General features: G+C 48.2%; 1 long non-coding RNA gene and 1 pseudogene across 1 annotated transcript; one reads left to right on the forward strand and one right to left on the reverse strand.

The window, feature by feature from the left end:
• Window positions 1-692: 692 nt before the first annotated feature.
• Window positions 693-5,091, forward strand: LOC114640859. Its single transcript, XR_003714213.1, has 3 exons — window positions 693-774; window positions 2,489-2,609; window positions 4,932-5,091. It is a non-coding gene; the product is annotated as an uncharacterized LOC114640859 (long non-coding RNA).
• LOC114640858 lies at window positions 3,098-7,559 on the reverse strand (annotated as a pseudogene).
• Window positions 7,560-11,515: the final 3,956 nt, after the last annotated feature.

Genomic DNA, 11,515 nt, shown 5'->3' on the forward strand with positions numbered 1-11,515 from the left:
AGATGCTTGCAAGCAAACCAAAAGTTCAGACAGGTTTATAGGTTCAGACTTTGACATACAGCAGACACAAGGCAGACAAATAAATTGTGATACCTGCTTTCAAGACATCCCTCCTCCCTCATCCCTACAGAGGACATACCGCCTTCTGGTGCATTCTCACAGGAGGTCAATTTCCTGGCCAATGATATAATTTCTTCTATTAATTACAAATTTGTGGGTATAAGGCTTTGACTCTGTACTTCTTTAACTTTTTTTTTTTTTTATAAAACTGCTTTTAGATGATTAAGCAATGTGAATTAGGTACCTATAACAAGTTCATGGCTCTGAGTATATTGTTAGGGTGCTTTCTATATTTTATTTTGAAATAGGTAAGAGTAATTAACAGACAAGAGTGCAGATTGCTTTATATGAATAGTTGGTTTTCAAAAACATCAGAAGTCCACAGAATTGACGGTACAGACATTTCTTTATTAAAGATCATTTGACTGTCTGCTCCTGAAAGCTTCCCCTTCTTGGATTCTAAGAAGAAATTGAGCATCTTTAGAGTTACTCCAGTAGTGGTGAGACAGCCACTAGGCAAATTGCCTCTTTTCATCTACAGACAAAATACTGTTCAGAAAAAAGACACACTTGTGGAATAGTCCAGTGATTGTAACGGCCAAGACAGAGTGATGAAACCTTCGATATTCTGTATTGTAGGTCTGTCAGATGATCCTGGACCAGAAGGCTGAAGATCAGGTGCTCCAATGTTTTGTACTATAAGAGACTGTCCAGGTAATCAGCGGTCTATATAGTTGACTATGTTTCAGAAGCTATGCTTTGTGCTTCCTGTATTTTCAGTTAATTTAGTCAATCTGTATTTCTGAAGAGGTTGAAGACTTATAGTCTCTTAGCCAACCCAGGCTCTTTACTTTGAGGGAACAGATTTGAGAGGATGGTTTTCAGATGGCATTCATTCTAAAGCCAAGATATAAGCCAGGTACAGAACTATAGTCTTTTAAGTCAAAATAGATGACAATATTCTTTTTATTGACAATATTGGACTGTATTGGTATTAGGTCTGTCTTGTACATTATTATTAAAAATTGGTAATATCTAATTGTACTTAGAGGGAAAGTTTTTTTCTCATTTATTCTAACAGAAAGGGTGATATGTAGCAGAATACTTATTATGCTACATTTTATTCCCAGTGGAGCTTGGTGATTAGGCAGTAGAAGAGTAGGAGGAGCTGAGAGAGAAAGAGAGGAAGGGGAGGGGAGAAATAGAAGGGAGAAGAGAAGAAGAGGTTTATCAGCCATGGAGAAGCATGGATGTGTCAAAATCTATCCAGGGTAGCAACTTCTAGCAAAAGGTTAGATATTGCATAACAACTTTAATTGTGTGGGCATCTTGTTGATTGAGCATTTCTAAATATATAAATCCTTTAGATAATCATTAAGCTCTAAGAGTGTCATTTCTACTGGGTACTGAGAGGATGGCAGGTATTATCTGGGGTTCAGTCGAGCTTTGTGGAGGCACCCTGGTGGATTGGCAGAGTCATCCCCCATGCTGGTGTCTCGTGAGTGGGAGTGCCTGTGCGTCTAGCTAGTCAGAGCCCTAGTCAGAGCCGAGGTGCAGAGGAAATAAGATGGCCAACCGGAAACAAGCCAGACCGGGTGTCGTTTTCTAAATATCACCCCTACAGAAACATTCATATTCACACATGTACACACAGACATATGTACACATACATGAATTCATAGCATATACACATGGCAATACAAACAAACCTACACTACACATACATGCCTACACACAAATTTACATACACCACACATAAGTGCCTACATGATACACACATGAACACACACACAAAACTGTTGGGTATGGAGCACTAGAGTGCTCTGACTGAGAACAATAAGGCCTTGGGATCAATCCTCTACACACAAGAAATAAAATGGTGATGCTGGTGGATATTAGTGATGCCTGACAAAAATAAAACAAAAATGGTGCTCAGACAAAGGCATCAATCTGCCTGGTATGACAAGGAGTGTGGGCCGGGCTGAAGCATGGCCTGAGCTTAGGGAGTTCTGTCCTGTACCATCCAGCACAACTGCTTGAGGCCTGGCAGGCTGTGAGAGACCTTGATTGAGAGCCTGGGACAGGTGGATAGCAGTGTTTCTGCACTGCTGAGACTCAGGGCCATCTAGCATCTTTAACACCAGCAACAGAGTTTAAGGAAGTGGTCCCTGGTTACCTAAGTGTGACTTGGAGCATGTGGAGACAGTTCAGCCAAGTGTATGCTCCATCTCTCTGCCACCCACCAGGCCCCTGGACAGTGAGACTCACTGAGGTTCCCTGTGAGCCATGTCCTCAGCCTGAGACACACTGGTGACTGGGAGTCCCACCCTCTGACACATCTGACAGACACCTGAGAGTATGCCCGACTCCCTGAGCTCTGCTGTCTCTTTGCCTACTGCTGCTTTTCTTCTCTGTCATTTCTCTGCAGTAACCACTGTGAGGACAACAGTCTTCCTGTCTCTGGGAACCTTTCCAGTCACTTGTGTCACCACAGGGTCTTGGGCACCACCATGTCATGTCCACAGACAGGAGCAGTGCTGACTCTTAGGGTAAGCTTGCTACGCCTATTCCAGAGATCCATGGAGACCTGAACCCTGCCTGCAGCTTGTCACCAACCTGGTCAGTACTGATGGGTCTTCATGGGAGACACAGAGTCAGCTGTCACTCTGGAACACAGCCTGCCTTATACTTCCTTTCCTTCCTCCTACTTTCTCCCTCTCTCTTCCTGTCTTCTTGGTGTACCCTCTTCATAGCTCTCCTTTAGTTTTCCTAGGCAGACTCTCCTGGTTGTATAGCCCAGGCTGACCTAGGCCTTGCTGTATATCCCAGGATAGCTGCACACACATGATCCTCCTGATTTGGACTCCCAAGTGCTGAAACTGTAGTCCTGTACCAATGGTCCAAACCCAGCACACTCTTCAATCTCAGTAGTCAAGTTGTCTCCTGGGGAGGGATGAGGCAGCTGGGAAAGGGTGGTTGGAGAGTGTTGTCTGAGGATCCAGCAAGACAGGGCTGGGTTGAAGTAGGAAACAGTAGCTGCCACAAGACAGGTTTATTTTGCATGGCTCAGCCTGCCCTGCAGAGCAGGTCTGGAATTAGTGTCCTTGCTCCCTCATCACAGCACAGAGCTGGTAGGGGGAGGGGGCAACAGGAAAAGCAGAAGTGCCACTGTCACTGGGCCGGGGCTGTCCTGCAGGCACCGAGAAGCTAAAGCGCTGCAGGAGGCAGGTGAAGAAGAGGAAGAGCTCCATGCGGGCCAGGGGCTCCCCCAGGCATGCTCGGCGGCCTGTGGGTGAGAAAGAGCTCAGTCAGTCTGGGACCAGATTGGTGCTCCACCCTCCAACGAACCTTGGGGACAGATGGGCAGCCAGGTCACCCACACCCAGAAGCACCTGCTGAGAATGTCATGAAGGCCTCATGCTTCACAAAGTGGCCCTGGGCATCCAGGAAGTGTTCAGGATGGAAGTGGAGGGGCTTCTCCCAGACAGTCTCATCCTTCAGCACGGAGGACAGGTTGGTGATGAGGAGAGTCCCATGGCAGGAGGCACATGGTGTGAACACGGACTGGCCTAGACCTTATTCACCAGGATGACATGCATAACTTCTTCCCTATACTCGCTGCATTTCCACACCCATCCTCAACCCCAGAGGCTCGCAGCACCTTGGAGAGCTTTGTTACAGATCTCCCATGGGTGGTCAACCCAGCGACCATCCCTGTGAGTAATGCTCCATAAAGTGTCCTTTTGCCATTTTGTATGACATTTCACTTTCCTGTCTCTCAAAAGCTGTAGCCTGCATGCCCTGTGGTCCTTGTGAACATGTTGAGAATCATGTGTAGTGATCTCTCCTGCCCTTGTATGATAGTGGTTATGATGAAATACTAACAGGCCCAGGCCTACCTTGGGGATGAGGAAGTCCTGTACTTCAATGTCACGACTCGCGATGCATGGCAAAGTCAATGGAGCAATGTCCCCAAATCGTTGTACCTCATGGATGACAGCATTGGTGTAGGGCATGCGGGCCTGGTCTGCCATCTCTGGACTCCTCACCTGCCCAATGACCTCATCGATTTCCTGTTGGACTCTGCCTGGAGAGACAGCATCCCCTCAGTGAAACAGTCACAGGGGACTTCCCTGTCTTTTTTTATTTGTTTGTTTGTTTGTTTGTTTGAGACAGGGTTTCTCTGTGTAACCCTGGCTGTCCTGGAACTCACTCTGTAGACCAAGCTGGCCTAGAACTCAGAAACTCACCTGCCTCTGCCTCCCAAGTGCTGGAATTAAAGGCGTGCACCACCACTGCCCGGTGGACTTCCTTGTCTTAAAGCCATGTTAAGGACTGAGTCCACGTGAGAAAGACACCAGTGAGCAGCAATGGAGTTTGGGTTAACTTAGTGCTAGGAGCCACAAGTGTCTTTTCAAGTCATCTGGGGAGTGTGCCTCTACCTCTCTCCCAGCCCCACCAAGGCTTACGCTGGACATCCGGATGCAGGATCATGAGCAGCAGGGCCCAGGACAGTGTGGTTGAGGTGGTCGCCATCCCTGCACCAAACAGATCACCCACAACCATGCGCAGGTTCTCATCATTAAAGCTGCTCTCAGGATTCTCCTTGGTCTGGTCCAGGCAGAAAGAGTGGGCTCAGTAGGGAGAGGAAAGTCCATGTGGCCTCTCATTGTCTCCCAAGCAGTCCAGGTAGTGAGATACGTGTTGATGCACAGGAACATGTTCTCCTGGCCTCAGAGCTCCCATGACTTCAGCCCACAGCCCCTGGGTACAACTCATGGGGCTTCCAATCACCTTCTCTATCTCTGCCAGGAAGGCATCAGTCAAATTTCGGGGTGGTTGGGCAGAGTCCCACGTGTTCCTATTCTCAGTCAACAGGTTATCCACCTCAGCCATGAAGTTCTTCTGACCTTGGAAGACCTTGTCAGTGAGCCCTGGAATATGAAGAAGTATCGGGAACACATTAAGAACCTGAAAGAGACACAGGAATTCTCAGAGCTTCCTCTTCATAAAATTATTATTGAATCATGATCACGTATGGTGCTGCTGTGCCACGGTGTGTGTAAATGACAGGACAATGTGTAGAGTCAATTGTCTCTATCTTACATGGGTCCCACATATCAAACTCAGGTCTCCAGGCTTGCTTGACAGGCTCTTACCCACTCACCATTTGGTTGGCTCCTCAGTGCTAGTGATTCTCACTGTGTACCTGGACCAGGCTCAGTGCCAGCCTCCTTTACAATCGACCCAGAGCCTGTCTGTCACTACCTGTCACTTAACTCCCGCTCAATTGTTAAAATAGCAAGAGCCATTTAAAAAGTCTCCCAGAACCTAGTGAACAGAAGTAATATTCTATTCTGGTGATAACCACAGGCTTTGTGTCTTCCATGCAAACAGAGGGTCCATGTTCTCTCCCTTTCTGGAAATCATGATCGTGGTCCACTTCTCCCCTCCTACCATTGAACAGTTGTCAACAGCCATATCCTCCTGCAATTGATCCCCAGAAGTTCTGCCCACAGCCTTGGCACACAGCTTCCCAGGGAAGACTGATTGCACAGAAGTGACTCTGTTGGCTTCCCTGAACTCCTACCTCAGGAATGAAGCCAGAGACTTCTGACAAACTTTCTTCCAGTACTGTCAGCATCCTGATGAGGTAAGGGTCTTCATATTCAAAGCGACGGGCAAAAATGAGGGATGCAATCACATTGCACACAGCTTTGTTCAGCATGGCGTTGGGATTGATGGACCACCCTGGGAGTGGAGATGGAGTGGAAATACAAGCAAGTCCCTGGACTGTCCATATCTCCGTGTCCCCAACTACATCCCTCACCCATCACCCACCAGCCTGGGCAGTGAAGGCATCACAAAGGTGGCCAGCCTCCTTGGTCACCCACTGCTCCAGAGATTTCTTGCCTAGGCCGAAGTTGCACAGGGTAGACACAGAGAATCACCTCTACTCTTTCCACTCAGGCCCATAACGTGCAAGGACCACACCTGCAGACACATCTGTGTGTAAGGAAGGATGCCCAGCTATGCTGTCTCCTGCTCTCATCTACTCTCTTCTCCTGTGGGTTCTGTCCTAGTCATGAGCCTCTCAAAACTTTGCTACCAAAATGCAGTGCATGCCTTCTGGGTAGTCACATGGGTTTCAGTGACTTCTCCAGTAATTGTTTGTCCACATTCCCACCCACACTCATGCCCTCTTCTTCCTTGCTCATTGTCATATCTCTGAAGCCATCTCCACTGTCCACAGCCCTTTACCTTGGGATCCGGGCTTCACACCCATGTACTCAAAGATGGGCACTGCAGGCCGGTCAGCAGCAGGTCACCACACACAGGTCACCTCTCCACAGGTCACCAGCACTTCCTGCATAGCCTTCAGTCTGTTGATCACAACCACGGGCTTCCAGGCCATCTGAAGGCTGAACACATCACCATAGCGGTTGTGAAGCTGAAGTAGAGGGACAGAGCACATAGCAAGTGGAGGTCCCCATCGATAATAGCACCAGGCTCACTGCACAACCGTTGTTAAAATGTGAACGTGCACAGGCAGTTTCTATGTGTGTGTTTACACATGCACGGTTGTATGTGTGAATGTGTTTGTGCATATGCATATGTGAGTCCTTCTCTCATTCTCTCTCTCTCTCCTCCCCCTGTGTGTGTGTACATGTATGCTTGTGTGTGTACATGTATGTTTGTGTGTGTTGCTTGTTATTGGCCCCCATTCCTCATATATCCTAGGAAATGCTGTTCACTGAGCTCCATCCCCACCATGAGGATTCCTACCACTGTGGCTTTTCTTTTAAGTTCAGCAAAGGAACCACAGTAGATGTGACATCCCAGCTGTGACCTAGATAGAGCCAGAAAACTGTCCTGGGGTCCCTTATCATGTCAACACACATGAAGAAACTCTTGTTCCTTGAGATGGGCAGTGATTCCAGAGAGCACACAGGAGCAAGAGATTCAGGCAGCCACTGCCCCTCTCTCCACTTGGTGTCCTGACTGATATGGTACAGTGGACCTCACAGAAGGCCAAGATTGTGTGTTTGACAGAATCATAAGGTACTTGGGATTTCTATGGTTGCAGCCCTGTGCAACCAGATTGAACCCTGCTGTTTCAACATGAGTCACCTCCTGGACTTTGTCCCTCAAAACTTTTGCCCTAGAATGTTGCAGTGGCTGCCAACAAAACAATCCTATGCCTGTCCCCTCTTGGGGATCGGATCCCTATCTGACCTGTGGCTTGACTCCCCACTATGTGCTGCTATGGACGTCATATCCTCAGTTACTATGGACCACTAAGTCACTCATTTGTACATGCTGTATGGCATGTTATCTAGGACCACCTGCAGCAGGTTACCCAGCAGAGGCCAAGCCACAGGGCCAGGTGAGTAAAGAGAAGTCCATCGCTGGCCCTGGTACATCAGGTCTACCAGTAATATGAAGATGACTGTGAATATGGCCACAGGCCACAGGATAGTCCCAGTCAGCAGCCCCATCACAGCCCCACTGCTGCCCAGGCTTCCCAGATACCAATATCCAACACCTAGGATCAACAAGCCCCAAGCTTGGATCCTTCAACCTTATAAAGGAGTGCCAGAATTACTCTTTGTCCTCTGTGTCCTTACTCAATCCTGTATTTTGTTTAGCCAAGCATAGGGAGTGGCCAGTGACATCCAATCCCTCCCCAGGAGGTGAGCATTCTGGGCTAAGCATGATAGACAGATGGGTAGTGGAGCTGTGTTTCAAGATGTATGATCTGATCATTCCATGCAGAAACATCAGCTGGTCTGCTACCCATATACATCTTTGAAGGCTAGAGGACATTGCCTCAGAGAAGAATGAGACCTCCCACATCTTCATGGAGAGCTTTATTGGCAGGACATGAAGGGTGACTGGCATCTAGTCAATGGCTTCAGTGGGTATTTGAGCAGTGTGAAGGTGTCTCCTGCAATTGAGGGAAAGAGTCTGGAGTCCCTATGGGCAAAAGAAGGGCAGTTGGGGAGGGCAGCGGGAATCCGTGTGGATGAGTGAGAGGTAGTGTGGGGAATGCAGCTGGACCATTTGCCATCTTTAGTACAGGTCTGTGATCATCCATTAGATCAGGCAGCAAGACATAAACATGAGAGTTCTCAGGCCTAATCTGAGGGAGCTGAGAAATTGTCTCAGATTCTTCGGGGGAACCACTTACATGGTTCAGGAACTTGTCACCTGCTAGCCTATGTTTCCTATTCACAATTGGTGTGTCAGTGTCTCCTGGCAACTGTCTTCCACATGGACATAGGTAAGGCAGTTTTGTTCCTCATGCCAGAGGCCTGTGGTCAGGGTGAGCACTTGTGAAAAAGACAGAAAGTTGTTGCCTGAGCGTTCTAGAAAATGGAGGTTGTGTGCTGGGCACTGCTGGGCACACTGCACATGCCAGCTTATCATTCACTGGGGTCAGCAGAGGCTCAGTCCCTGTCCTTGCTGGGGATCCAGACCTCTAAAGATCAAAGGTTCAGAAGTCCCAGTGGAATCTAGGCAGGGACTCTTTACTGCAGCTCTAGTGTAGCAGAAGGGAGGCAGGGGCTGAGCAGAGACCACCTCTATGTCACTGGTGTCTGTAGGTGACTCCATGCTTCTTGCTGGCCTGAAGCCTCTAATCCTGCTCCCTCTTCCTGTCCATGATTCTTGGTTCTGCCCAAACCTGTGTCCTAAAATGGCACCATAGATTGGGGCAGAGTTAAAGGTCTTTCTCAAGCCCCAAATTGGACTGAAGGGAGACCTGCATGGGAGTCAGGACAGCAGCATGGATCATGGGTAGAAAGGGATCAGAGAGACAATTTACTTTGATCATTTACAGTCCAAGGCTGCTGGGTTCCTCCCAGTTTGCTCCAGAGCCCTTCCAGGGTATGCTCTGGTGCCTGATGATTAAACCTGTGTGTCGGTGCTGGGAGAAACATGTGATTTGGCCTCTCATCTCTACCTGTCTCATGATATTATTAAAGAGAAGCAGTGGTGCTGACTGGGTACTGTTCCTAGTGGGGGATGGACCAGCTCAGGCTAGATTTTCCTGCTTCAGGTAAGTGAGCCCCTTTGAGGTAAATGCACAGCCAGGTGAGGGATGACATACCTGGTGTGCTGTAATGGGTTTCCTCTCTGTCTCCAGCTCTTGGGAGAGGACCTGGATGCTCTGCTCATCCTCTGCCTGTTGGCATTGCTCACTTCCCTTCATTGACAGTCCGTGTCCTCTCAGCCATGGGAACAACTGTGGTCTGTCAGGATCATGTGACTTTAGGGAGCTGGGCTCTGCATATTTATGTCAGCAGCACACGTGCACTATGTCCACAAAAGGAAGTTGGGACGGAATCCCTTGTCATCAAGCATTTCCGCACCAGACCAAAGTGCTCTCAGGTTTTCAGTTTTCTACACACATGTTAACAGATACTTGATCACTGTCTTTTGGACTCCAGTGGAAGAGGTCAGATGCAACCTGGCATGCTTCTCCCAGACTCTGTTTTGTGCACTGTTTATTCTCTTTCCTGCTTTTGATCTGCCTTGTTTTGTTCATATGAGGACCAGCAGTGAGTCTCGGGGTCATCTCTAGGTCTTCCTTTATTCCCTCAGCATCCCAGGAAGTGGGATGTGTCCCACTGAGATGATTATGACTTTTCATGTCGCATTGGGACAGCTTAGTTTGGGCAAAGGATAGCTGAAGTAGGCTTGGGTTGGTGACACTCTCATCCCTGGGTGGTTTCTGTAACCCTCATGCTGTGAGGCCACAGTGGACTGTGGTTCATTCCCATGTGCTGTTACCTATGGAATCTCAAACATAGAACCAATGCTTGAGCTGCACACTCAGTGGGGAACAAAATGCAGGAATTGTAAATATATTGACCTAAGCTCCATGGTAAAGAATGAGAAAATAGTTACAAGACAGAAATGGAAGGAAAGGAATAGAAATTACAGCATCAGAACATCAGGTTCCAGACTCAGACTGGCTAGGATGAGACAAGTGAACAGAGAGACTGTCGCGCCCGCCTCACCAGCAAGGATGACACAACAACAGGATCCTTCCTCACGCACTTTATTGGGGAACACACCACTGATTGTAAAGCAAAAGACCCCAAGCCTGAAATGGGTGCTGCTTAAATAGTTATCACAACTGTGTATAAGTGTCTAATTGGTGCTTCTTGCAGAACTTCATTTACATACTGCTCGGGAGGGTGAGGAGCTGCGTCTGAAAGATACGCAGGCTCACAGCAGGTGTTTACGACCCTGAATGCAGTTGTTTTTCACCTCAAACAGAGGGAACAAGCGCCATCTTCTAATGGCAGCTCCTTACATCTCCCCCTATTTTATTTTTTTAAGAGCAGGCACTGCCCAATATCCCTGTCTTAGGCTAGTTGACGTGCCCCCATAGCCAGCATCAACAGGACAAAATTCCAATAAGGAAGGGCGAGTTCCCTGTCTTAGGCTACGAGGGTTGCACCCATGCCTGGGATTCTCTGTGCAAGAGAATGTGCACCCAGGTCATGGCCACTCGTAATGCCTGTCATGGGGCAGACTCACAACTAGTGGTGTGCCTCTGGCTTATGGCATCAACCTATTCCCGTCATTGGGATCAATGGCAGCTGGCCTGAGAAAAATTATGGCAGCTCGACTCATTCTCTCTTGTGCAATGGGACTGAGCCCCAAGAGGTGCAAGAACTGAAGTTCGAGGCTGCTATTCCTTCAGCAACAGGTTCATCCAAACCTGGGGAGATGTGTCTTTTGTTTTATTAAGATGGAGCTGCCCTTGGCCTGTATGGCGCGGTACCAATCATGACTCAAACTCAAGCCCGATCAAGCAAATTCCATCTTGGGGGAATAAGCGATCAAGGACTGATAGTTAAATACAGTCTTCCCTACCCTACCAGGTGCAATGGAAACAAGTCCTCTGGGTGCAAGGGCTAAGGGAGACAGATAGAGATGCAAACACCCGTCCCTGTGCAATGGAGTCATCTCCCAGGGGTGCAAGGGCTGTTTGCCTCAATATTCAGGTACCAGAGCTACACAGACAAGGACCAGCCAGGCTAAGACTCCTCACTGACCCAGTGCAATGGGCTGAGCCCTTGGGGTGCAATGGCTGAGGGATCTGTTTGCTGGCTATTTCTTTAACATGGATAACCAAATTTCGGGAAATGAACCTTGTTCGAGGGCTAGCAATGCTTGAGTAATTAGTACTTTGTCTCTTCATTGATGAAATTTAAGTCTACAAAGCAACCATAGACACAATACCAGTCCGCAACAAACTGCAGCCCCAAAGAGAACTACCCCTATCCATTCCTTAAAGTAGGAAAATGCAGAAGTTAGCCAAGAAGTAAAATCTCCCATAGTGATAGGATTGATGCGGGTTCCATTCAGTACTGTAATCTCCATCAACAGACGATTCTGCAACTGCTCCGCTTGCTGGGACCAATTGCCTTTTAAAAAA

This window comes from Grammomys surdaster, unplaced genomic scaffold (genome assembly GCF_004785775.1).
Source record: "Grammomys surdaster isolate TR1022 unplaced genomic scaffold, NIH_TR_1.0 125852, whole genome shotgun sequence".
Taxonomy (NCBI): Eukaryota; Metazoa; Chordata; class Mammalia; order Rodentia; family Muridae; genus Grammomys; species Grammomys surdaster.